Source organism: Canis lupus, chromosome 9 (genome assembly GCF_011100685.1).
Source record: "Canis lupus familiaris isolate Mischka breed German Shepherd chromosome 9, alternate assembly UU_Cfam_GSD_1.0, whole genome shotgun sequence".
NCBI lineage: Eukaryota > Metazoa > Chordata > Mammalia > Carnivora > Canidae > Canis > Canis lupus.
Genome location: NC_049230.1, coordinates 1,603,462 through 1,630,658, shown reverse-complemented (window position 1 = coordinate 1,630,658; position 27,197 = coordinate 1,603,462). Strand labels below are relative to the sequence as shown.

The following is a 27,197-nucleotide window of genomic DNA, read 5'->3' as shown; positions in this document are numbered from 1 at the left end:
CAGGAATTAGCCCGGCTCAGGGGCCCCCCCAGCCGATCTGCGTGACAATCCTGGGCTGCGTTGTTTTGGCTGAGGCTGGGGGGGCGGCCGCTGGAGGCCCTGGGTTCAAAGGCAGCCACAGCCGAGCCAATTTCCGGGGGGCGGATCCGGGTGGGGGGCGCCTCCAGAGGGGTCCACACCAGCCAAAGGCAGCGGAGGGCTGGAGACGGCCCAGAGGTCCACAGCCTCCCCTGCGGGCCCCAGGCTGTGACCTTGAGACAACCCTCCCTGTCCCAGACCCCGTCCTTCTCCTGCTGAAGGGGTCCTGGGCCCCTCCCCCGCCCCCACCTGCCTGGGGGGGGGCTGTAATTCAGAGGCCCCACCCACCGCTTTTGACTGCAGACCGAGGTCACATTTCCTAAAGAAAATATTTCTTTTAATTATAAAATCCGTATACGCACAAAATAAATGAAACCAGTGGCACGAGGAGGTGCAAAGGGGAAGTAGCGTCTCCCCAGCACCCCGGGTCTCCAGAGGAAACGTCTGTGAATGGCTCCATGCCACCTGCAACTTGGTCATTTTATTTAATCTTATCCGCTGGGGGTTTCCCAGGCCTGGGGACTTTCAGGACTAATCCGGGACGGTCCCGGGAAACTGGGACAGATGTTCAGCTTCTGAGCGCCCCGCCCGCTCCTACACGGCTGGACGCTTCTAGTTTCTCCATGTACCAAATGTTGCGGCAGAGGACGCCTCTGTTCACATCTTTGCTCCCTTGTGCAAGCCTATCTGGAAGATACAATTCCTAGAAGAGAAAATTCTAGGTGAAAAGGCAAGCATGTCTCAAATCTCGATTGCTATTGCCAAATTGCCCAGCAAGAGTGTGCCAGCATCACCACCGCAGGCCCGAGCTGCGCGCCCCATGTCCTTGGCGCAGCTGGGTCTCACCAATCATTTTGACCTCTGTCGTCTGATAGGTGACAACTCGTGTCCTGGTGGATTTATTCTATTTTACTTTATTTTATGTATTTTAATAATTATTTGGGATCCCTGGGTGGCGCAGCAGTTTAGCGCCTGCCTTTGGCCCAGGGCACGATCCGGGAGACCCGGGATCGAATCCCACGTCGGGCTCCCGGTGCATGGAGCCTGCTTCTCCCTCTGCCTGTGTCTCTGCCCCTCTCTCTCTCTGTGTGTGTGACTATCATGAATAAAAAAAAAAAGATTTAATCATTATTAATATATACCTTAGAGACAATAAAATGCACCCATCTTAAGTGGTATATAGTTCAGTGAGTTTGGATAAATGTCTACAGCCATGTAATGGGCGCCATGATCAAGGTGGAACATTTCGGGCCCCCCAGGGCAGCTCTTTCAGGACATTTTACAATCAGTCCCACACCCGATGGCAGTCCCATGGCCACCAATCCCCTTCCTGACACTACAGCATGGTTTTGCCTTTTGTAGAATTTCATATAAATGGAATCATGGAAGCGCGTCCAGGTGGCTCAGCAGGTTAAGTGTCTGCCTTGGGCTCAGCTCATGATCTCAGGGTCCTGGAATCGAGTCCCTTGTTGGGCTCCTTGCTCAGCCAGGAGTCTGCTTCTCCCTCTCCCTCTGTCCCTCCCCCACCCTGTTGTGCGCTCGCTCGCTGCCTCTCTCAAATAAATAAATACAAGATTTTTAAAAAAGATTTTATTTATTCATGAGACACACACACACACACACACACACACAGAGAGAGAGAGAGAGAGAGAGAGGCAGAGACACAGGCAGAGGGAGGCTCCATGCAGGGAGCCCGAGCTGGGACTCCAGGATCACGCCCAGGGCTAAAGGCAGCACTAAGCCAGCACTGAGTGCTGAAGGCAGCACTGAGCCACCCAGGCTGCCCGATAAATACGATATTTTAAAAAGAAATGGAATCATGTAGAACAAGCAGCTCCCACATCCAGCACAACGATTTTGAGACATATCCATTGTTTGTGGTGTGTATCCTCCAACTGCCGCCTAGGGACCGTGACCTGGGTGGACCACATTCAGGGTGTGTCCCTTTGGTCGGCCCATGGGGGGGGGTTGTCTATTAAGGAACATCCCAGCAGGAGGCGGCTCGTTCAAGGGTGAGCCCGCAGGGGGGAGCGGCGGGGCACCCAAGCTTTCCCAGTGCCTCAGGCTGCCTCCCCACAGCTGGGCTGGGTCCCAGCTCCCCGGGAGTGGCAGGGGGGGTCTCCCTGTGGTTCTGAGCTGCGTTTGCCTGATTAGTCTGTTGCCTTTTGACATTTATTAATAATGATGCTTTTATCATGCAGACATTTCAAACATTTTGTGTAATAAATTTCTCTTTCTGTTGGTGGTTTCGGGTTTTATCGGTTTCCCTTTAGACCCAGGTTGTGAAGCGACGGCTTCAGTCCCCAGAAATTGGCCCCTCAGGCTGAGCCCCTTTTACTCACAGGTGTTTGCAACATGCTGGGGCCCCTACCCCGGCTCCCAACCACTGCCCACCCCCGACCGTGGACACCGACACCCACGCCAAGGGTCCTGTCCTGCCATCTGCACAGCTCGCCCGTTCCCAACTGTCACCCCCTCTGACCACAGCTGTCCCTGGGTCCCCAGCTGGAGGAGGCTGGAAGTTACCACTGGAAGCCGCAGGCGCCCACACAGTGAGCCCGTCTGTGGGTGCCTGGGGCCACAGGGAGGGAGCTGGATGCCCGCAGGGCCCCGAGGCGCTCAGCGGGCTCAGGGAGCGGTCCAGACCAGTGGGCCTGACCTGTGAGCCAAGGCCACGTGCTCAGGGAGCCCCACACCTGTCCCCTCTCCTTCCTGGCACACAGGTGCAGCCACGGTCAGCACGGGCCATGCCCCCTCAGGGCCCTAGCCTCTGTTCCACGGCCTGCTCCCCCTGCCCTGCCAGGGCCCCCCACTCCTAGCCAGCACCCCAGGGCTCATTCCCTCATTCCCTCCTCTTGTCACATCTGCTTTGCTGAGTCTTCCCTCAGGCTCAGGCCAGCTGCCACCCACTGTCTCCCTGATACCATGACGACAGGGTCTCCAGGGTCACTCGCCACGGTGGGTTGAATGGTGTGTCCACCCAGTGTCGAGGAAGGGCCTTTGGAGATGTGACTCAGGTAAGGATCCCGAGAAGAGGTCGTGCTGGAATAGGGGAGCCCTAAACCCATGACAGGTGTCCTCGTAAGAGGAGGACAGGATACACGTCATGCACGGAGGGGGTGAAGGCCATGTGAAAATGCTGCGGGGGTGGGGGGACTGGAGGGAAGCAGCCACAAGCCAAGGGGTGCCAGGAGCGGCCCAGAGACCCAGGAACTGGGACACAGGCGAGGCAGGGCTCCCCCTCTGAGCGGCAGAGGGGACCAGCCCTGCGGGCACCCGGCTCTCGGGCTCCGGCCTCCAGAGCTGGGAGAGAATCAGTGTCCGTTGTTTAAAGCCACGGACCTGTGGTCTTCACGCCGGCAGCCCCAGGAGACGAGCAGGCTTGCTGGGGTTTCCCTGCGCGCCCCCGGGAGAAGGCCCTACGGGCCCTGGGAGCTACCCCAGGGCGTAGGGGTGAGAAGGGGACAGAAGAAAGCCCGATGCAGGTGCGCTGACAGGGGTCAGCAGCGGGCCCCTGGGCTGCAGCCCGCCAAACACGTGTGTCAGAAGTGTCCCCTAAAGGCTCACGCTCGGGGGCGCCCACGGCAGCCGTGCATAGAGGCCCCCAGCCCCCAGCCCAGAGCCGACGTGTGCTTGGGAAGGCCACCAGGCCGTGGCGTGCCCCTGGGACCCGGCGGGCAGACGGGCACCCGCAGCTCCAGGAACCCGGGTCCTGCTCTGGGCCCCCCGTGTGCCCACCCCAGGGAGGGCCCCACTGTCATGCTGGCGCCACCGGGCAGACGAGGGAGGTGTGTGGAGGTGAAACCAGGGCAGCCAAGGAAGTAATCGGATAGTCGATGCTTCCAAAGGGCCCAGACCCGTTGTGACGGGGGGTGGCACTGACCTTCCCAGGCCCCCAGCCACTGGAGCACCCAGTGCCCCTGCTGGGACCTCCCCTGAGGGCGTGTCCCGGGGTCCCACCCCCTGCTGGCCCCCTCGGGCTCTCAGGCCCCCCTGCCCTTTGTTCTCATGTGTCCCTCTCACTCCAGCTCCTGCGGGGGCTCCCCCAGGAGGCTCCCCCCGCCCCCCGGGCACCGCCTCCTCACCACATCTCAGTTCCATCCCAGCTCCCCGGAAGGCAGCCTGCAGTGTGGCCTCCGTACAGGTGGGGGTGAGGCCCCCCGGAGCTGGGGGCTTCAGCCGCGGGGACCAAGGTCTCTGATTTTACGCTTTAGCCGAAGAACCAGGTCCGCGGCTCCCCGGTGAGGCAGTGCTGGGGGCAGAGGGGCCCCCCCCCGGGGGCTGTGGGCGCAGGAGGGCGTTACCGTGTGGGGGCTGCACTGGGCATCAGGGCCACCTCATGCCTCCCTGCTCCCTATGCCACTCAGACACAAACCCCCCCGTGTCCCCCCAGCCCTCCCTCCCAAACAGCCCCAGGCCAGGGGCTGGAGGGGTGCTGGGGTGCTAGTGGGGGAGGGGTGCTAGGGGTGTTGGTAGGGGGAGGGGTGCTGGTGGGGGCGGGTGCTGATGAAGGGGTGCTCCTGAGGGGAGACATGTAGCTGCTGCCCCGAGGGTGGGTAGATGGCACCTTCTCAGCAGAGCAGAGCCTCCGGGAAGAAGCAGGCTGGGGGCAGGAGGAGGGATGTAGGTTAGACCCCGGGGGTGGCGGGGAGGATGCCGGGGTGCCTTGGGCTCTGGGTTGATCTGTGGGGGAAAGCGGGTGACCCCGCACATCTGGAAGGGAGGGAGCGCAAAGGTCCCATGTGCGGCGGCCCTTCCCAGCCCCACAGGCCCGTTCGAGAGCCCTTCCAAGTCCTGGATGTGCGCCGGGCCCCCACGGTGCCAGGCCTCCTGTGTCCCCTCCACCCCCATGGGCACGGGCGAGCTTCACTGTGGTTTGGGGGGGTTATCCCAGGTCCACCCACTGGGAGCCAGGCAGCCTCACACTGGGCTCCCAGCCACGTGGGGGTGACAGGGAGGACCCGGCTCACCCTGCCCTACTGTTAGCCCAGCAAAGCAAGTCGGGGTGGGGGGCCGGTCCCCCATTCTCAGCCCATCCTATAACTTCGTGATCATACATCTGTTTCCCCAGGCTTGTGTTGTCTTTACAGAAATACAGATGCTTGGGGATCCCTGGGTGGCACAGCGGTTTGGCGCCTGCCTTTGGCCCAGGGCATGATCCTAGAGACCCGGGATCAAATCCCACGTCGGGCTCCCGGTGCATGGAGCCTGCTTCTCCCTCTGCCTATGTCTCTGCCCCTCTCTCTCTCTCTCTCTCTGTGTGACTATCATAAATAAATAAAAATTAAAAAAAAAAAAAAAAAAAGAAATACAGATGCTTTCCAGGCTGGGTCTTTGAGCCCCAGACCTCCCGCCCTCTTCCCTGCCAGCTCCTGGGGTCTGCCTGCCTCGCTGCAGGAGGTCCTTCCCCCCACCCCCCTACGAGCCGCAGACCAGCGCCCCTCCAGTTAGACAGGTCTGCACCCCGCATTCCTAATTGCAGGTGCCCGACTGGAGGTGCTGGGCCACCCTGAGCAGGTGTGTCTCCCCTGCTTGTGGCCACCTTTTCCCCAGGTGATCAAGGTGTAGCCTGCTCTGATTGGCCAGCTTGGCCGTGACCCTGCCCCAACTCCGCGGGGTCCTGGGGTTGACGGGCTGACCCGCTGATGGGAGGCGACCATGGGCCTCGCTTTATTTTTTTAAGATTTTATTTATTCATTCATGAGAGACACAAAGAGAGAGAGGCAGAGACACAAGCAGGCTCCATGCAAGGAGCCGGACGTGGGACTCAATCCCGGGACCCCAGGGTCACACCCTGGGCTGAAGGCGGTGCTAAACCGTTTAGCCACCCGGGCTGCCCAAGGGCCTTGGTTATAATCAGAAGGGAAGGTGTGTGGCTCCGCCCTTTGGACCCAGCCGGGCAAGGCCTGCACCCTCCCAGAGCTTCCCTTCCACTCTCATGCGGGGTCCTTGGTGGCGGCCTGAGGGCTGGTGAGGGGCTGGGTGCCCCACAGGGATGGCGACCGCGGTGTCACCCTTGCCTGCATGAGCCTGAGCCTGAGGCCTGGGCCTGTCACAGGCGTGCTCTTGCCGGGCTCATGCAGCACATGGCCAGGGATGGAGGGAGATGCCCCGTCCCCAGGCAAGGCCACTGGCTCCCAGGCCAGAGTCCCCGGGCGGGGAGGACTTGGTTCCCAGGAGACCCCCGCTTGCAGCTGAGGCTGGGTGCACCTGTGGGGGCCTCACCACCTCTCCCGCTTCCTGTTCCACACCCGTCAGTGTGGGGTCGCCCTGGGGGCACCCAAGGTGTGTACACTCCCACAGGCAATGTGACAAGCACACAGTGACTCCTACTCAGGCCAGGCCCTAGAGATGCCCTCGAATGACCTGCCTGGGGCTGGGGGTGGGAGGGAGCGCTTGTGTTGGGGCAGGCGCTCCCCACGGTTCCAGACACCCCCGGATCCTAATGAGGCCGTGTGCCAGGGTGAGGGCGCCAGCCAGCATCAGCCCAGAGCCGCAGGAGGGGGGTTGCTGCCGCCCGTGGCTGCCGAGGCCCGGGGACCCCCAGGCTGCAGGAGGACAGGGGCCCCCTGAGCTGGCTGTCAGGGCCTGAATCCAGTCCCCATGCCAGCACTCCATATCTGGGGACAAGGTGGGTCTGAGCTCCTGCTTCGGGGCTGGGAGCCTGGCCTGGTCCCCCTCAGCCCAGAAGGGTGCTCTGTGCGTACTTCCCACCCCAACTCTGAGGCCTCCTCAACGCCACAACGGGGAGCAGGACTCTCTCTGCCCCTGGGGAAGGTGCCCTCCCTGCTGGGCCCCAGGGCTGCGGAGGGCCTTGAAGAGCTACTCTGGGGACACCCAGAAAGGAGGAGACGTGGGCCAGCCTTCTGGAAGCTTTGAGAGGCCTCTGCCCACCCGGGACAGGGCCATTTCCTGGCCCTCATACCGCCAGCCCCCTGTTCACTCCTGGGCCAGGATAGGGGTTCTGGTAGGACACAGATGTGAACACAGGGCAGTGACACAGGGCAGAGTCACTCGGAGAGAGAGACAGTCCCGAGGTGAAGGGCCCAGGTAGCAGAGGGGCCTCCACAGCACCAAGCCTTAGGCCCCAGAGCGAGGCTAGGCCTCCCGGGATGGAGCCAGGCGTGTGGGGTTGAAGGGGAAAGCTGGCTGTCCCCTCTGTGTGCCGGGGACCTGCCAGGTGGCTTCCGGACGTCAGACACGCCCGAGATTTCAGGCCCTGGGCCTGTTCCCGTCTGGTCCCTGGAACTGGCCCACGTCACAGGCCTGCGCGGGAACGGAAGGGCAGACGGGAGAGCCCGGGGTCCCAGGCAAGGAACAGCAGGAGCTAAAGTGGGCAAGTGAGCAGAACTCCAGGGAAATTCATTCGGAAAAATTACTCGTAGGTGCTCTGGAAGCGTTAGGAACACAGGCTGCTAAGGAGCCTCGTGGAGACTGCATCGGGATAACCCCCATCACCTGGTCACAAAACGCAGTCTCTCCTTCCCACGGTCCTACTGGTGTCTCTGCGGGGGTCCTGGGGGGTCTCCAGGGGGCAGGGGCGGGCCCCTGGGGTAGACTCCCACCCCGCATCCAGCACCCAGGAGCACCCCGGTCTGAGGGCTGAGTGGTGGGCCCAGTGCCCCTCACACGCGGCACCCCCCGCCGCAGGGTCCCAGTGTAGCCCCCACCCCAGGGGCTATCCCAGAATGCTTCGGGCAGGGGCTGTTGCCTGAAGTGTGCCGCCCCAGCTTCTCTAGAAGCGAAGGCAGGTCAGAGCCCCTGATGCTGCCCCAGGAGGCAGCATACCTCCACCCCCATCACCTCCCATCCTGCACTAGTCCAGGCTCAGACCTGGTGTGTCTGGGTGTAAAATCCCCGTCTGCAGGTGCCCCCCCGCTGCCGCCCTGGCCCTGCCCAAGGGTGCCACTGGCTGTTCCAGGGCGGGGGCTGGCCTTGTCCCACTCCGCCCACTCTGTTGTGCTTGGACATTAGCACCTGCCCACCTCCAGAGTCTGAGCCTGGCCTTTGGGGCCCCCTCGCAGGACGGACCCTGGGCCCTCAGCCTCTTCGGAGGGCCTGCGTAGGGTGCACGGCCCCTACCGCCTGTGGTGGGAGGGATGACCCGGCGTCTAGGCCATTCTGCCCATGGCCTGGGACTGGGGTGGGGCGGGACCGAGGACCCCCACAGCAGCGGGCCGACCTGACCCCACCCCCTCCTCCTCTGGGGTCCCTGGGTTTGGGAGCTGTCTCCTAGGGCATGTGGTCTCGGGGTGCAGTCGGCAGGGGTGGAGCAGGAGCTCTGAGGGGCTGTTCTTGGAGGAGGGGCAGGGATGTGCAAGATAATGAACGTTGGGGGCGGGGGTGGCCTTCCAGCCCAGGAGCCCCCTCAGGGCCCCGCAGGCCCCCCACCTCCCCAGCAGTTGTTTCCTGGGGCACCGGGAGGCGGGGGTCAGCCGGAGGCCAGTGGTGAGAGCTGGCTGGGGGTGCGGGGGGAGGCCCCGGCCCCCTCGCCTCGCGGCCCCGGGGCCCCCAGAGGGCTGGGGGTGGCCCGGCCAGCCCGGGAGCCGCAAAGGGCACACAGAGTGCAGGGCTGCGGCGAGCTGCCAGCAGGCCCTCCAACAATGTGGTTTCAATCTAATTGTCCCAAAATATTGTTACAACACGAACCACGTGCCATCCACTCACCTGCAACTAATCAGCAGCAAAGCTACCGAATAAATCGGTTCCACACCCGTGGGGCTGGGCAGCCCGGCGCACGAACCCCAGCACCCAGGCCAAGGCCACCGCCGCCGGGGCCTGTTTCCTGTGGGGGTGACAACGGCCAGGACAGGCGGGGGGCACCGCCGGAGCTCCTCCTCTCACTGGGACCGCCGTCCCCCGACTCTGGAGGCTGAGCTGCAAGGGCCAGGCCCTTGTGTCCTAGCCCGCCCAGGACTCAGAGGGCTGGCCGGGGAGCTGGGGTCACGCCGGGGCTGCAGCCAGGTCAGCCAAGGACTGCCTGGGCCCAGGGAGTCCCCAGCGCGCTCTCTGCACCCTGAGCCTTCCAGGCCGACACCGTGCGTGCGGGGCCTTTTCCCCTCCGGGGAGCATTTGCACGCTCCCAGGCAGTAACAGCACAGCAGCCTTCCAAGCCACAGAGGCCTTTGGGTAAATATGACGCTGGTGATTCTCCAACACTTACGTGAGCTAAGGGTGCCCCGGGTTCAGCCAATGAGGACACGGAAGCTCGCAGAGGACCCTGGATGTGCCAGGGCCTATTGCAGGCGGACTGGTTCTTCTCGAGGCCTGCTGGCGCCTTGCACGCTGCCTGCCAGTCAGACCCAGCGCCCGGGCCCCGAGCTCCAGGGGAGGCGACAAAGCAGAATTACTGGAGCAGTGGGCCCGGGGCTCCTTCCCAGGAGGCCGGATACCCCATGGTGGCCCTCGCCCTCGGCCTGGGGGCTGAACAGGGCAACCTGAGCAGGAAACACGGTGTAACAATGGGCCCCGCACGATGGGCGTCAGTGGGTTGAGTGAGGGTGGCCTGGCAAAGACCCTTTTTCCAAATTACGTCACACTCACAGGTTCCAGGTAGATGTATCGGGGTGGGGCGGGTTACCATTCAACCCAGTACTTAGAGACTAGCCTCACCCAGAACCCACTCGTGAGGGATCATATGCTGTATAAGTGTCCTACCAATAAGTGCTTTTCTTACACTAATTTTCGCACTTCTGGTACGTGGATGGCGTTACCCTACTTTATAGGTAAAGGAAAAAGGAGTTGGAGATGTTAAGCTTCTTCCCCAAGGCAGCACAGCTTGAAAGCAGTGGCGCTGCCTCCCACAAGGCCTGTGCTCTTCCCATGGGCTGGGGTGGGGAGGGGGGGGCCTGCCAAGTGACACCGGAGGCTCTGGTAGAGCAGGGGCTCCGCCTCGCCATCTGAAAGCCCCGCGGGAGGAGCACCGTCCTGGAGCACCACCGGGCCCGGTGTCTCAGGCTCACACACGGAGGTCACTGCTGATGCTGTGGGGTGACTCCACGCAGACTCAGCGGCCCAGGAAGGTCGCGGTGCACCCGATGCCACGCGGCGGGCAGGGGCGGAAGGAGGCCCTAACTCAGGCTGGCATTCCTGCCACTGGGGGGGCTCAGGCGCTGGCCAGCGACCGAGAAGGGGTGGGGCTGTACACAAGGGGGACGACGGGGTCCCCGAGTCCAGGCTGGCAGCAGCCGACCCACGAGGGGTGTAGGAGGCTGCAGGTGATGCCCTGCCCATATCTGTGCCCGTGGCGTCGTCCTTTCCCGTCCACCTTTGAAGAAAAGCAAAGTGGACAGGATTGCTTTTAGTCTCCCGTTCCGCGGGGCCTGTCTGGCACCCGAGTCGCCGAGGAGGTGGGCTGGGGACTGGGGCCTCAAAGGGATGGGGCAGGGACAGGAGCCCAGGGAGCCCCTACGTGCCTCTCATGGGCCCTTTCCTTCTAAAATCATTGGTTTAATGTGGTAAAACCTATATAACATGTAATCAGCCCTTTTAACCTTTTTTTTAAAAGTAGACTCCACCACGCCCAGCATGGAGCCCAACGCGGGGCTCGAACCCCTGATCCTGAGATCACACCCGGAGCTGAGACCAAGAGTGGGACGCTCAGCCGTCTGAGCCGCCCAGGCGCCCATAACCATTTTGACGTGTAGAACTTGGGGACTTTGAGCATGTCCACGGCATCCTGGACCCTAGGTGCTGTCAATTTGCAGGATTCTCATCACCCCAAATGGAAAGCCAGCCCCATCAAGCAGTAACTCCCCATTCCGCCTCCCTCCAGCCCCGGCAGCTTCCAGACTGCTTTCTGACTCCACGGATTTGCCCACTCTAAGTGCTCCCGAGACGCGGGATCAGACCCTCTATGTCACCTTCCTATCTGGCTTCCTTCACCTGGCGCGACGTCCCCAGACCCATGTGCCCCAGGCCCCGTGCCTCTGCTCCACCTCTGGACGGAGCACTCCTGCTTATCCGCCCCGCCCTGATGGACGCTCTGGTTGTGTCACCTCTTGTCTGTTGTGGATGACGCTGCTTCGAACATGGGTGTCCACATGTGTCCGCGTCCTTGTGCTCAGTTCTGTGGGGTGTAGACCTAGAAGTGGTGCTGCTGGGTCACGCGGTAATTCCATGTTTAGCTTTTTTAGAGTTCTTTATTTTATTTTTTTTAAAGATTTTATTTATTTATTCATGATGGACATAGAGAGAGAGAGGCAGAGACACAGGCAGAGGGAGAAACAGGCTCCATACCGGGAGACCGATGTGAGACCCAATCCCAGGACTCCAGGATCGCGCCCTGGGCCAAAGGCAGGCGCTAAACCGCTGAGCCACCCCAGGATCCCCCAAGAGTTCTTTATTTTAAAGAGAGAGAGCGCGCAAGCAGGAAGGGCAGAGGGAGAGAGAATCCCAAGCAGACCCCCACCCGCAGCACAGAGCCCGACACGGGCTCCATCTCCTGACCCTGAGATCACATCTGAGCTGAAACCAAGAGTCCGACACCACCAACTGTGCCACCCAGGCGCCCCTCTGTGCTTGGCTTTTTAAGGAGCTACCAAACTCCCTTCCTCTTTCAACCCATTTTTACTTTTGAAAAAAAATATATTTGTCTCCCCTGAGGCCAGAGGGGAATCCGGGAAGGTGGGAGATGTCAGGGAGCAGCTGCGGGTGGCTGAGGGTCCTGCAGGCAGCCGTGTGGGGCGCTTTGACCTGCCGGCTGCCTGGAGTCTGGGCCAGCGGGCATCTCCCCCCGGCCCTGCCCAACCCAGTCCAGGGGTGACTCCTTCACCCTGTGCCTCAGTTTCCCCATCTGTCAAAGGTGCCCAGAGCAGCATGTACCTGTCTGGAGGTTCTGAGTGTGGACACAGGCCTACACAAGTCCCACACTGGCAGGTCACCAGTGCCTGATAACGTTGGCCTCGGGACACCCAGCCTCCCTCTGGGGAACATGGTCCCGGACCCCCAGTACCCAGCCCAGGTGTCTCAGGGGCCCTGTCTACACTGTGTCCGGCTCTAAACTGTTCCCAGGCGCCCCCCCCCCCACCGCAGGTCCAGGCTCAGAGCCCCAGGGGTGGACCTGGCAGCCTGGAGGAGGGGCCGGGGTGCAGGGAGGAGGGCAGAGGGGCGCAGGCTCCTCCCTTCCTCGCTGCCTGCCCCTGAGGGGGCAGAGGGGGAGGGGGAGAGGGGCGGCCAGCGGCGGAGGGCAGGAGGCCGAGAGCGGCCCAAGGTTCTGTCCGGCAGGGGGCGCCGCTGCAACCCGCCAACACCCTGGCTTTTCCCGGGGGGCTGCGGACTCCGCCCAGCATAGGCCGCTGGCCCTGGGCCTGGGGCGCGCCCAGCTGTGCTCCGCCTAGTCTTGCAGGCCTGGCTGGAAGGTCTGGCCATGCTGGTCTCTCCCAGACGTGGGTCCCAGGGGCTGAGGTCACCCCGCGCAGGCCGAGATGAGGGGCGCAGCCCGAACACGTGTCGGCGGGAGGTGCGGCTGTGGGGCCCACAGGAAGCCTGCTCGGGATCCAGGGTTTGCACACACGCTGTCCCCAGGACTGCGGGCACCCCCGGCTGTGCCTAGAGAGGCTGCTTCTGGGGGTCCAGGCCTGTCAAAGGTGAGGCGGGGGGCTCCAGACTGGACTCAGGGTCACGGGCTCAGATCACCTGCGCCGCTGCCTGGACCCCCTGTGGGCCCCACGTTTGCAAAGCAGGGACTGGCCTTGCCCCCGGCGGGGCTGCCTGACCCGATCCACAGACGGCCCCGCGAAGTTGGTTTAAATGCATGATCTCTCTGAGCATGTGCTAGAAAAAACAAAACTGACACGTCACGCCCTCAACTGCACAGATATTAACTCCCGGGACAAGAGCAGGTGAAAAAGAAACCCTTGCAATGACAGGAGGTGTGTGGGGCGAATAGCGGTTTGGGGCCTGGGGGCACCCAGGTTCGGGATGTGTGCCCCCTTCCCCCCACAGGGGCCCGGGTGAGCGGCCGGAGGGGCCGGGCTGGCAGGAGTTGCCCCCCCAGCCCTGAGGGAGCCCCCCGCCCCTGCAGGCGCCCCGATGCTCCAGCCCGGCCCTGCCCACCGTCCGCGGAGCCCTGGCAAGCAGGCCGCAGGCTGGGCGGCCACTCCTCGCTGGCCAGGGTCCACTCGCGCTGCGCCCTGCCCCCGGGTGAAGTGAGAAACCTGAGCCGGCTCCAGCACAGATGGGAAACCCCACCCCAGGGCCCGCGGCGGGACAGGTGTGGCTGGGCTGCGGGCTGCCTCCCACACCCACGCAGGCCTCAGGCCAGGGCGGCCGACTCAGCCTGGCAGCTTCCCCGCACTGGCACTGCAGCTGCGCTCCCCCTGGGGCCCAGCACCCAGGATCCAGGCCCGAGTCCCGGGCACTCAACTGGGGGGGGTGCTCCACCAGAGGCGGGGAGCACCTGCTTTGATGGCAGGGCTGGAAACTGAGGCTCCTGTGCTCTTCCAGCCCTGGTGAGCTGCTTGGCTCTCCGGGCTTCTGCACCTGGTCCTGGTTCTCTGCAGGCATCACAGGTGACCCCCAAGGCTCCAGAGACCTAGAGCCTGACCCCCTCCCTCTGTCCCCTGGAGCGGAGGGCTAGGCGTTCCGGGCCCTGGCAGCAGACACCAGGATCAGAGCTTTCCCACACGCTCCCTGGTGGAGGGGGCTGGGACCACTCAGGACACGCTGGCGGGGGGGTGAGGGGGGCCAGTCCAGGCGGCAGCAGGAGAGGCCTGTCTGCCAGGCCCAGTGGCAGCAGGACACCCAGCCTCTCCGGAGCTGGCTGAGTCCTGACAAAGGAGATGCTGCCGGGGAGCAGAGAACAAATTCCTGGCAGAGCAAAGAGCGGTGGCTCCTGGGCAGGGCCAGGCTGACTCGGTCCGGAGGACCAGGACCTAGGACTTGGAACGTTGTGGGGAACAGGGGGTGGGAGATGGCCAGGGCCTCCTGGCATCGGGGTGCACAAGGGCTGTGTCCCGGGCCGAGCCTCACGCCTGCCTCCCTTTCTGGCCGGGGGGACTCACTCCTGTTCTCTGGCCTCCCGGTGACGTGGGAGGGGAGCAGCCCTGAGGGGGAGGCAAGGCCCACACGACGGGCGTGGGTTTGGGGTCCCCCACCCCCCAGTCCAAGTGCTGCTATAACATGGGGGGTCAGAGCCAGAGTCCTACATTCCAGGCTCACCCCCCATCAGAGAAATATGGATTCTTGTCTTGAGCCTGCTAACCACCTCCAAGGGACGGGGACACACGGACGCAGGCGTGCCCGTTGGCCCGAGGGGACCAAGTGGAGCCCAGGGCTGTGGGGGAGGCGTGCCCAAGAGCAGACAGGGGCAGAGGGCACGTCCCGACCAGGGAGGCGTCTGAGCTGGGGAGGCCAGCACGGTCAGCCTCGGCTGGGCCTGGGGGTGCCGGGCTGTGACGTGAGCTCTGAGGAGCAGGCTGGGAGTCCTTCCCCGGTCTGGAACCCCCGGCCTCGGGGACAGCAGAGACTGGAGGCCTGCAAGCTGGCCCAGAGCCCCGGCCCTGCCCTCCGTGCCCCCTGCACCCCCACGAGGCCCACTGTCCCCCGGCGGGTGTGGGGTCTCACGCACAGGAAAGGGTAACCAGGGGAAGAGAAGAGGCAAACTCTGGTGAGCTGGGCCTGGAGGCAGCCAGGGGGAGGCTGAGGGGGCTCTGCAGGCTGCCCGGGGTCTCAAAGGGCAGGAGAGGAGAGGCCGCGGCCTCCCTGACGCCTCTGGAGGGCCCAGGCGGTCCAGGAGGCTCCACCTGACGACGATGAGGCGGCCCAGGCCCGAGTCTTCAGTGCTGATTGTGCCGCCCTCCCTCCCGGGGATGGGACCCTCGTCCTCAGTGGGCGCAGAGGAGCCCGCCCAGAGCTGTGGACCGTGGACAGGGGCGGGCGCGGGTTCCAGGGGGGTCCACACAAGCCAGACAAGCCTCATACCGTCTCCGAGCCGGTTTCTCCTCTGTGGTTTGCACCTGGCCCTCATGAGACACTCTCAGCTGGGTGTCAGGCCCGTGGGCCGAGAGTAAGGCCCCCGGGTGGGAGCATGTGCCCTCCCTGCCAGTACGTGGGGACGTGGGCAGTCTGGGGCATCGCGGCGGGGCTGCAGGGAGACAGGCTGGGGGCCTTGGGCTCAGTGGTGATGTCCGCACCTCCACTTTCTCATGTGTGGAACGGCGCTGCCGTGAGGCTCGGATGACTTGGGCCCCGTGCGTGGTGAGGTCTGGGTCGGCTTGAGCCACGGTGTCACCAGCTTCTCCTGAGCTTTAGTCTTTCCTGGCCTTGGTTTCCTTTTTTTTTTTTTTTTTTAAGATTTTATTTATTCATGAGACACACAAGCAGAGGGAGAAGCGGGCTCCCTGCGGGGAGCCCGATGTGGGACTTGATCCCAGGACCCCGGGGTCACGCCCTGAGCCAGAGGCAGGCGCCCAATTGCTGAGCCCCCCAGGTGCCCCTCTGTTTCCTATCTAAAGATGAGTTAAGGGACGCCTGGGGGGCTCAGCGGTTAAGCATCTGCCTTCGGCTCAGGGTGTGATCCTGGGGTCCTGGGATCGAGTCCCACCCACATCGGGCTACCTGTGAGGAGCCTGCTTCTCCCTCTGCCTGTGTCTCTGCCTCTCTCTGTGTCTCTCAGGAATAAATAAATAAAATATTTTTAAAATATATTTATTTTAAAAATATAATAAAATAGGGCAGCCCCAGTGGCGCAGCGGTTTAGCGCCGCCTGCACCCTGGGGTGTGATCCTGGAGACCCGGAATCGAGTCCCACGTCGGGCTCCCTGCATGGAGCCTGCTTCTCCCTCTGCCTGTGTCTCTGCCTCTCTCTCTCTCTCTCTCTCAATAAATAAAAATAATATTCCATTTAAAAAATAAAAAACAAAAATAAAAATATAATAAAATAAAAATGAGTTAACAGCAGACTCCTGGTGTCTGTATTTGAGACAGGACTGTGTGACTACTGAGGTTTCCCCTTCAAGTGCCTCTGGGGGGCCCTCAAGGCTGTTCTGTCCCTCAGGTGTGAGGACAGGTGTGTGTGTGGGGGGCTGTGAGCACTCCTTTCAGGTGCTCTTGAGCAACACAACCCCCTCCACGAACACCCCAGACTGCCAAGGCGGGGGCCATTGGAGCCACAGAAACCAGAGCGGGCGCTGGGATCCGCACAGTCTGCGGGTGTTGGCAGGAGCGGGGGCTGCCCAAGGGCCCCAGGAGGCATTTTTCTGCGAGTACCTACAAATAAAATGTATTTGTGCACGTTCACTCTGTATCCAACAGCTTTTTTTTAAAAAATATTTATTTATTTATGATAGAGAGAGAGAGAGAGAGAGAGAGGCAGAGACATAGGAGGAGGGAGAAGCAGGCTCCACGCCGGGAGCCCGATGTGGGACTCGATCCTGGGTCTCCAGAATCATGCCCTGGACCAAAGGCAGGCGCCAAACCGCTGAGCCACCCAGGGATCCCGCTTTTTGGTTTTTTAAATCTTTTTAAGTTTATGTATTTAAGTAACCTTCCCACCCAATGTGGGGCTCGAACCCACAACCCCAAGACCGAGAGTCACATGTTCCCCTGGCTGAGCCAGCCCAGCGCCCTCCCTCTTCCCAGCAGCTCTTTTTTAAAAGATGCTGTGGCATCTGCTCTCTTTCCTCCCTTGAGAGAAAATTGCTGAACCACTAGGGAGTCGGTGGCTGTGACACTTCACTCCGGAATGCTCGGCCATCTGACGGGCGGGCCCCAGCAGGTGGGCAGCTGGTGTCCGGGAAGGGCTCTTGAACACCCTCCTGGCGGGGAGCCGGCACCATCTCCCAGGTCCCCTCGTCGCTGTCCTCAGGGGCCGGACCCTGCCCGGGCCTTGCACTGTCCCGTCTCCTTAACCCCCTTTCCTGTAGAGCGGACACCCCACCTTTTCGCCGTTTTTGCCGCTGACCTTTGAAAGCCTCCAGAGTGGTTGCTGGCGGAACGTCCTATGGTCGGGGTTTCCTCATTCTTCCCTGGGGCTCGATTCAGGTCCAGTGTTGTGGACAGAGCATCACACCCGTGACCTGAGGCACCCGGGGGACCGGAGGCTCTGAGAGGTGGGGCGAGTCGGTCACCACCGCAGGCCTGGCCTCCCCCTCCTGCTGCAGGGGCTCCACGGGGCCGTCCGCCACCTCCCGGCCGTGGCATGACCTGCCTGCGGGGCATCCTCGGAGCTGACCCAGGGGCCAGCGGGGAGCACATGGGACCCTAGAGGGCTGGGGGGCGTGGAACGCCTGCAGCCCCAGGGGCGTGGGGTCAGGCCGGCCTCCCTGATTCCCCAAGCTCTCTTCCGACACAATCCCGAAGGTGCTGTGGCTGCAGCAGAGGGGAGCCCCGCCAGTTAGGTGTGGGGGCTCTGGGGGCCTGGGGAGGGCCTCTCTGTTGCCATCTCCGGCGCTCCCAGCCCGCGCGCTTTGCCGCTGCCAAGTGGGCACTAGGCCATCAGAGCAGCGTGTGGTTTGGATCTGCCAGGGGGATCCCCCGACGGACCCGCCCACAGGGAGCCTTGGGGGCACCTGCAGGGGGCTGGCAGGGCCGGGGGTCCGGGGCCTGGACAGAAGGCCCTCCGGGAGCCCAGGGGGGCGGGAGCCCTGAGAGCTGTGGTCCAGAGTGGGGACGGGGAGCACACCCGCCTCCTCACCAGCAGCACCCACTCACTCAAGGTCGGAGCAGCGGGGTGGGGTGGCCCCCCCCCCCCCCGCCTGCAAGCCACGCCCATCTGGCCACAGCAACCCAAATCGATGAACAACCAGAGAGCAAATTCCATTTCGATGAAAGCATCACCAAACAGCAGATTCCCAAGTCCCAGGATGGGGGGCCCAGAGCCCACGGCCCCAGCTGGGCCCCTGCACCTGTCAGGGCCACCCCGGTGGGAAGGGGAGTGCATCCCGCTGCCCACCCTGGTTCTGGGGTCTCCCCAGGGCCAGCGCCGCCCCTCTGAATGTCCCCGGTGCTGCAACGCCGTGAGGACGGCCATCCCGGGGCTGGACGTGGTCAGGGAGGACGGAGGCCTGCTAGGCCTGGCACCGGGGACGGTGTGTGGACTGTGGACGCTCCTGGCTATGCGTGGGTCCAGGTGGATGACATCCACTGGGGAGAAAGACTGGGTCAGGGAGGCCGGGAGCAGGGCTGTGACACATAAGGGATCAGGCCCCGAAGGAGCTACAGACAAGAGGTCAGGGGCAGGATGGGCAGGACTTGGTGTGACCAGAGGTTAGGGGTGGGGAGAAGGGGCTGCAACCCCGGAGAGAGCCGGTACCCCTCTGCTCCCCCGCTCCTGCGTGCCCCCTCCCCAGGGTGCCTGGGGACGCCCTCGCCGGGGGGGCCTTGCCAGGGCAGCCGTATCTGCAAAGTTCCCCCAAGCCCGTGGGGACTTCCTGCAAGGACACCATCACCTGCAGTGACAGGGACAGGCCCCCTGGGTGCGCGGAGGCCCTCAGCCATGGTGTGTGTTTTGGGGGGGTACGGGGTCAGCACCGGGGCAGTGTGTCCTGTGCTGATCTGACCCACGCACCCGGCCACCCCACGGGACAGAGACAGGTCGGGGCAGGGGGGAAGTGAGACTGTTCCTGGAAGGGTCGCCCCTTTCCTAGCACTGTCCTCCAGAGCCTCCTGTGCCCTCGGCCCCCTGGACCACCCCGGGGCCCCGGAGCTGTGCGGGAAGCCTCCACCCTCAGAAGCAGGCCGTCCAGCCTGCCTAGCCCGGGAAGCCAGGTCAGCTGGGTGGCTCAGGGCCATGGACACAGTCCCAGGTGGGAGGAGGGACCCCTCGGGTGCCCTGCTGGGATGACGATTTTAAGTAATCTGCAGTATTGTCGGGTCTTGGACAGAGGCCAGCTTCCCGGTCGGCAGACCTGGTTCAAATCCTGCCATGTGAAAAAAAAAAACAAAAAACAAATCCTGCCGTGTGGCCCTGGGCAAACTACCGAAGCTCTCTGCGCTCCTCGTCCCCAGGCAGGGGGACCCAGGGTGCTAATGCTGAAAATGCAGCAGGTACAGGTGCAGGCAGGAGCCAGGTCTCTTCCTCCCCGTCTCTCTCCTGCCCCCTGTCCCTGTGGCCTCCAGACCAAGCAGCCTGGCAGTCCTCTCAGGGTGCCTGGGGCTGGCAGGGTGGTGGCCCAGCAGACCACCAAGCCCAAGGTGGGGTCCGCACGGCTCGGGGTAAACAGAGGACGGCTGAGGTGGCCGCAGGTGGCTTCTGCACCTGCCAGGTGAGCGGAGAGGCCCGTCCAGTGGTGCCCGGCAGCTGGGAGCAATGCCATGCGGCCCAGCAGGGCTGGCTCCGTTCTCACTGCCTCCCCCTCAATCATAGCCTGGCCCCTCCAGCTGCACTTGGTCACATCTCGGCAGCACAGAGGTGACGGGTGGGCTGGACGCAGGGCCAGATGAATCCCAGGCCGCTGCCCCAGTTCCCGGCCCGGCAGCGCCTCCCGGTGTCCTGGGTGCTCGGTAGCTGGACTCCCTGCATCACCCCCACGCCTCCCAGGCCTCTCTCCAGGGGAGGGCCTGGCGTCAGGGTTTCCGCCAGGGACCCCGAGAACCCCTGCACTGTCACATCTTTTGGAAGGTGCTGAAGGCTGGGCCAAGGAACCTGTGGAGCAGCGGACGGAGGTCCTGCTGAGGACCTGACCGCCTCCCTCCTGGGACGGCGGATCTGAGAGGAGGCCTGCTCGGCCAGAGCATTCGTGCCCCTCACAACCCCAACAGGACAGGGCCTGTCCAGCCCAGAGTCCTAAGATGAGAGGGAGGAGGCTGTGCCTCTTTCCAGGTTGGGGGAGTCCCAGGGCAAGGTCTTCAGCACCAGCCACCCTCTGCCACGAGTGGACCAGTGAGACCACGATCACATCGTCAAAAGGAGAGCTCCAAACAGGGGCAGGTGGCCCTGCTCCCTCACCCCGGCCCCTGGGCACCCCCTCCGGCCTCCCCTCATGGCCTCCCCACCCCCACAGTTGGAGGTCTCTGGGCACCCAGTCAGGCCCCCTACTTCCCGCACCTCTCTTGTGAGGGCTTCCAGTCCTCAATTGGAAGCACCCAGAAGACCCCGTTAGGCCCAGGTCACCCAGCAAAAGATCTGGAGTGGGAGGGAGGCGGGGTGGCATGAACCCTTCCAAAGCACCCTCACGCCTGCTGCGGCTCCACCTGGGCACCGGGGCTGTGCAGCCCCTAAATTGCATGGGGGATTCCTGACTAATGGCTTTTCAGGGGTCCTTGTGCACCCGGGCCCCCGACTCCCAGCTGGCATGATTAGCAGTGAGTTCAATGGCAGGAAAATTATTAATTTCCATCCCCAAGTTTACTTCTGGGGAAGTTTGCCAATTAACTCAGCAAACCGAGGCACCCGGAGTAGGTAGGGAGAGGCAGGCAGAGACCCAGGACAGTCCTGGCGAGGGCCGTGGGGGGAAGCAGGTATAGACTCCATGATCCTCAGGAGCTTGGAGGGCCACAGAGGAATTAGGAGGCCGCCCCCAGCCCCTACCCACCCATGGCCACTGGCAAATGGCAGGAGGGGCAAGGCTGCCTTGGTCCTGGTCTTCTGGGCCGTTGCTGCTAGACTGTGAGTGTGTGTGTGTTGGGGGCCAGACATGGTAGGTTGGGCTGGGAGCCCTAGCTCTCACAGTGTACACGTGTGAACAGCAAAGCTGATACTTCAGCACCACGTCTGAATGCAGGAGCTGGTGGCCTTGGATCCTGTGACAACCAGGGCCCGAGTGTGTTTCAGGTTTTCAGATGTCCTGCTGGACGGTCCCCAGTCCTCGTCCTTCACATCCTTTCTCCCTTTTGTGCAAAGCCAGGCCCCTCCACTTCAACGCTGGGGGCCACTCTGCTAGCCTTGGCTCCTCCACCTCTCAGGAACCGCCCCCCCAATCCCGTCCTGGCTCTTGCCTTGGCCCGAAGTCCGCGTACAGGATGGGGAGGGGGCAGAGGGGTGCAGAAGGAAACCAGGAGGCACACCTGCAGGGGCTTCCTGAGCCCCCAGGCCTTAGCCTGGCAGAGAGAGCCCGCAGGAGTCAGCTGGACCCTCCAGAGCCTTCAGAAACGGGAGTGGGATCCACACATAAGGCCAGGAGTTGGGGGGGGGGGGCGTGTAGAGCCAAGGTAGGGCTCCTGACGGGGGTCGGGGGTGCTTCTAAAGCCTCGGGGCAGCCTCCTTGTGAACGTGAGGAAGCAGCCCTGCTGCCCGCAGGATGAGCCGAGGACCACTGTGCGCGAGATCCCAGGGCCCTGGGGGACAGTCCTGCCAGCAAGCTTCCAGCTGTCTGGCTCAGGAATGCTTCCCCAGGCCCGCCCTGCAGGGTCCAGGAACAGAAGGGCAAGGCCTCAGAGTGACTTTTCACCGATTTTTCAAAGGCAGCCCAGAATATTCTACATCTGCCAGCCTATGGCCTCGGCCTGCAGCTGCAGCTTCCCCTCGTCCGTCTCCTGCTGCTCTAGGCCGACTTGGGCCAGGCCATTCCTGTCCCTCCGGTGGAGGGGCTGCGGCCCCTCCGCTGATGCCCTAGCGCCCCATCAAACCCCAGAAGTACTTAAAAACGTAAATTAAAATAAATCGCATTTTGAAATCATAAGTAGGGGCCATTTTATCGCCTTTATTGCATAACAACTACTAATGAAGTCTAGTCCCTGCGGCCTTAATCGCCTGAAGACTAAAGTTCAATTCCTGTTGTCCACGCAGGCTGGGGGATGCTGGGGTCACGTCCACGCACCTGCATAACTCGAGCGTAAATAAATTTATGGGCAGAATCAGAGGCTTTGGGGCTGGTCCTGGAGGCTACAGGTGGAGTCCCTGCCTCCTTGAGTGAGGGGTCAGGGGGTCCTGGGAAGAGAGAGCTCTGTGCCTGGGGCAGGAGGGGGTGGGGGCTGTGACACCCCCCACTTTCTTTCCTGACCAAGGAGGGCGATGCAAACATGGCTGTGTAAGGGCCCCGGCAGCCTTTCCACACTCACTGCACACCCCCAGGGAGCGAGGAGCAGAACGGGATTGACGTGGCCAGGCTCACACGAGAGACCTAGATCGGCCACACTCCACAAGGACGGGCGCGAGCCTGGCTTTCCCCGAGCCCACCTTCCCGGGCTTCTTGCACCAAGACAGGACAGGGCCAGGAGGCCCAGGGGGTCCCCTCCTCCTTCTACACTATCCACTAGGAGCCTGCAGGGCTGATCACGGCTGCGGGTGGCAACTGAGCTCCCCATCTCGGCGCGGGCAGGACAGATGAACACACGGCTGTGACCCTCTTAAAACCTCGGCTCGGCTGTGACCCTCTTAAAACCTCGGCTCGACCTTGGGGTTTGAACGAGACTCTGTGCCCAACGGAGAAGGACACCGAGAGCCCTCAGAACACTTGTGCGGACTCCATCCCCGGCGCCCCCAGCCCAGCCCCCAGGGCCCCAGGCCCATTAATCTTTAACTGCCTCTGGGCTAGCGCTGACCCCGAAAGCAAACAGGAATAGGATTCCAGGGGAAGGGACACTCCACCTGGGGGCCACCTGGAGTGGGCCTCGGGTAGGGGTGGGGGCAGGTGGGAAGGCTCTACCTCAGGGCCCAGCAGGCAGCCGGGCTGATGGTGGAGAAGGCCACTGGGTTCCCAGTTCCGGGCCCTGTGGCCCCCAAGGCAGAGGCAGATTTCAGGGCCAGAGCCCAAAGCCCAGCAGGGGTTGGGGGCAGGGGCTGCGGCTGGGGCTGAGGTCCCCACCACAGCCAGAGGGCAAAGGCATCCCGGCAGAAGGCAGGGGAGGGGGCGCTTCCTCCAGAAATCCGCTGGGCTATTGTTACACTTTCCGAGGCCAGGGAATATTTCCAGGAGGTTGTGACAACCAAAAAAAATAATAATAATAACGCCCCTCCCCCAGCAGCAGGAATTCTGGAAAAAACAGCTGCTGCTGTGTTCGGGCCGAGAAAAAAACCAGGTCAGGCGCCGCGGAGATCTAATTTAAGGCGCGCACCGCCCTGGCTGCCCGGGTGCGGGGTTCGGGCCCAGAGGCTCCAGCCCCAGCCTGGGGCGCATCCAGGCCGCCGGGTCCAGGCCGCCCACGGGGCCCTGGGGGAAGGGAAGGGGGCTGTGCCCCGGGAGGCTGGGACGAGCAGGGTGCTCAAGGAAGCACCCAGTACGTGGGGGAACGGGCAGGGCCCGCTAACGGGAAGCCCAGGGCGCGGGCTCCGGGCGGGCCGGCTGGGCCTGGAGGCTCCCCGGGCTGCCCCCCACCCCGGCCGCTCGGGCCCGCGGGGCAGGGCGCCGAGGGTCCCGCGAGCCCCGGTCTCTGGGGAGCGCAGGCGGGTGGCACGCGGTGGCACGGCCGGGCCTGCTCGGTCCCCAGGGTCCCCGCGGGCCCTGCCGGGCGGGGGGGCGCGTTTGCCCGCGTGGACGGCCCGAGACTCCGGAGCCCGTGCTGCGCTCTCGACACCGCGAAGGACCCAGAGGAGCTGGGGGGAAAGGGCGCCGAGTGCGCGGTACCGGGTGGCGCCGGCGGGAGAGGCCACGGGGGACACAGGGCGGCAGCTCCCGCCGCTCCTCCCCTGCTCCCCCCGCCCCCGCCCAGGGTGTGAGTTCCTGTCTCTGGGGCAGAAATCAACAAACAAACAATTCTCGGTATTTCCCAAACTGGGGAGCCGGGGAGTGGGAAGGAAGGATGGGGGTGGGGGGGAGACAGGGTCGAACCCGTTGTGTGTGTGTTTTTTTCTTTTTTACTTTAAAAAATTATATATTTTATGTCACAATCACTTTTCGTTAAGACCACAAACATCCAATTTGGCTTGGCGTAATAAAATCAGCCGGAGCTCCCTTAAACGGAGCCATTCCGGTGAATTAAGTTGTGAAATCTAATCTATTATATCCATAAAGGAGAATGCTTTCATTGTAAATTCAGGCTATCAGGCAACCATACCTGGGGCCAGCCTCCCTTTCGGATTTGCTACTTGAAGGCTTATCAAATTACTTCAAAATGTGGGGCTACCCTCTCCATATCTCTTGGCAACAAAAATTAAATGTGGCAACATTTCTTTTAATAGTAGGAGGAGGTCAGGTAGGACTGCCACAACAAGGGGGGATAATTAAAAAAAGGCTTTCCTCCCTTCACCCCTTCTCCGCGTTGGGAAGCGCGGTGACCGTTTCACCAATTAATTCGAGTTTTTAAAACAATCTGAACCGGCCGGGACGTCCTCGGCATTCTCTTCTGCTCGGTGGCTGGATGCGTCCAGGACGGGACTCCCGGGTGGATCGCACATGGGCCCCGAAGAGCTCGGGCACCGGCCCTGTGGCCCCGGTGCGGGGACCGCGTGGCCCGGCCCCTGCCGACGTCCCTGTGCCCGCGTGCAGCCTGCACACCTGGGCCGGAGAAGGGCCTGCGGCCTAGCGCGCTGGTGGCGGCTCCCCGCGGTGGCCAGGCCAGACAAAGGAGTCGCCCACGAGGGGTTACTCGGCACCCCCCTTGTCCGTGCCCACCCTGGGCCGTGCTGCAGCAGCGCAGAGCAGGGCCCTCCAGCACCCCGGCAGCAGTTACCTGGCTGGCAGCCGTGGTGCGGGGTGCTGCACTGCGTGCCCGCCGGGGGGGGGGGGGGGGGGGGGGGGTGGCCGGGTCCGAGCCCTCGCTGCCCAGACCACACCCTCCCTCGGCGACACCTCCGTCTGTTTTCCAGAATTAACTGACTCCAGGCTGGGTCCAGCGTGTGCACTGGCCAGAAGTTGGGGAGCCCAGGGACTCTCCACCCGCGCTCCGGAAGAGGGCTGTTGGGGGATGGCAGGGAGGGGGTCGAGAGGCTCGAAACTCCCAGGTAACCGGGACGCGGCTGGGTGTCAGGCGGCGGCAAATTTATGAGGCGCCGGCGGAGTGTCGGCCAGGCCTGGCCGAGGCCGCCAGCGCACCCGCCTAATCTTTGACTTCCATCTAATTATTTTGTTCCTGCCACTTTCAACTCAGTGTCCAGAGAAGCAAACAAAGGGAGGATGGGGGATGGGACTCTAGGCAGTGACGGGGAATCGGCGGGGTCCCCCCCACCAGCACGGCGGGGGCACCAGGATGCCCCAGGCGGTACCCTGCTTGGGTCTCCAGGAAGGCGAAGGTCCCCCCACGGAGGGTGACCATCCGGGGGCGGGGTGGGGGGAGCTCACTCTCCGGCCGGCTCACCCTCGGCCACCGGTTAGGGTGGGGGCCGAGACCCCCGGGCCGGTCTCCAAGCCTGGAGCGTCGGTAGCGAGTCCAACGCGCCAGCAGGCAGGGCTCCTTGGGAGGATTCCCTGTAAGTGCCCTGGGGCGGCGGGAGAAAGAAAAAAATACTTCCCCTAAATTGCAGTGGAGGGGTTCGTGGAGGGGTCTCGGCCGGGTGCGCCCAACCGGAGGCAGTAGAGAAGGCAGAGGGAGGCCGGATTTTTCTTCCCACAAGATAAAAGATCCGCCCAAGCGGGTAAGAAAGGAGTGAAACTTGCATTTTTCATGTTTAAAAAAAAAATTCTAAAATGGAAAATGACTTTAGTGGTCACCACCCATAAGTCAACTAAAAACAGGGATAATTAGAGTGTGGGGAATTCGGGGGACCATAAATCTTTGGCGCCTTTTCTCCGGGAATGGGGAGCCTTTACGGTTTGTTGAGTTTTATTCGGGGCTTTGGTGGATGCGGGTCTGCGCCAGGGCCGCCGCGCCGGGCAACCAGGGACGCGCTGGGCGAGGGCGCCGCGAACCCCTCGGCCGCGGCCCTGGAGCTGGAAACCGAAACTCTGCACTTTGCTGGGAGGAGGGGCCCTTCCTGCCTTCGGGGCCCCTCTCCCCAGCTGGGTGACCACGACTTGGGAGGAACTGAAGCAGGGTCTTAGGGACTATGTATCGGTACACAGCCCGAGCCCGGGTGGGGGCCTCCTTTTCTTCTCAGTTCAGACTCAAAAGACAATATTCGGGTGTGCAGGGGGCCTGGGAGGTGAGGCCTTTCTTAAGAGTGTTCCCTGTTCGAGCCCCCACCCCTTTCGCCTGGGCCCTTTGTTCTCATTTATGGAGGGAGGGGGGAGCGGGAGAAACGGCCACAAAATGCCCCCCTCCGCTTTAATCATCAAATCTCTTCCTTTTCAGCCTCCCTTCTAGGCAAGGAACACATTTCACTCCAAAGGGGAATTTCCCCCCCACCTGGTAGAGGCCGAATTCCCAGTTTCCCACGTAGGACTCTTTTGTGAAAGTCTCCAAACAAAAACACCCCGCATCCGAACATCACCTAAAGACCATCAGTCAGGGTGGGAGAGTGGGCAGAAGACGCATTCCCTTCCTTAAAGTATCCCCCAAATAAAGCGCGCCCTTTCCGACGACTCTCTCCAACCCTCCCCTTTGTTGCAAAGATTCAGTTCCGTCCTAAGAGCAGGGGCGGTGGGGGGGGGGGGGGCGGTTACAGGTTCACTATCAGAAGAGTTCCCCCCCAAAAACGATTCTCCGAGGACTTCTTTTGTTTGACGTGGGCATGGGGGAGGGGACGGAGCCCGCCCCAGGCTGGCTATGCGGCCTCCCCTATCAACCCCCCCAAAAACCAAGCCCACGGCCTGCCCTAACTGGCAAGTCCGGGGCTCCTGGGGCCAGGAGGAGCTCGCTGCAGCCCTGCACCGGCCGAGCTCGGGTCTCCCCATTCCAGCTTCCCCCGAACTGAGCATCGCAGCGCTCAAAGGAATCCGGGTTTTCCAGGGGAGGAGGGTGGAGAGTGCGGGGAACAAAGCCGGACGCCCCAGCTCCGGGCCGAGGCGGGGCTCGTGGTCTCTTTGGTGAATTCCAGGGAACCCGCCCCGGCGGGGCAGAGGCGCGGGGAGGAGGTGCCCCGCAGGGCCGGCGGCGCCCCCCGGAGCCCGCGGAAACACACGCTTGCAGCGAAAGGCTCGTACACACCAGCCGGGTTTATTCGTTCCCTACCCGGGTGCGCTCGGGGCGCGCGGGAAACAAGGAAACGCACGTACCTGGCGGCGCTCCGAGGGGCCCCCGAAGCCACTCCCCGCCCGGCCGGTCGCCCCGCGGCCCGTCCCTCCCTCCCCGGACGCGCGCGGAGCCCGCCGCCGGGGCCGCGTCCTGCTGCCGGCGCCAGGGCCCGCGCCTCCTCCCGGGGGATCCCCGCGGGCCGGGGCCGGGGCCGGGGCCGGGGCGCCCAGGCCGGGGAGCGGCGCGTCCTC

At 63.0% G+C, this 27,197-nt stretch overlaps 1 long non-coding RNA gene across 1 annotated transcript; it reads left to right on the top strand.

Annotated features, from left to right (window-relative positions):
- Positions 1 to 24,685: 24,685 nt before the first annotated feature.
- On the top strand, positions 24,686 to 26,354 carry LOC102151164. Its single transcript, XR_005363964.1, has 3 exons — positions 24,686 to 24,838; positions 25,358 to 25,468; positions 26,125 to 26,354. It is a non-coding gene; the product is annotated as an uncharacterized LOC102151164 (long non-coding RNA).
- The last annotated feature ends 843 nt before the right edge of the window (positions 26,355 to 27,197 follow it).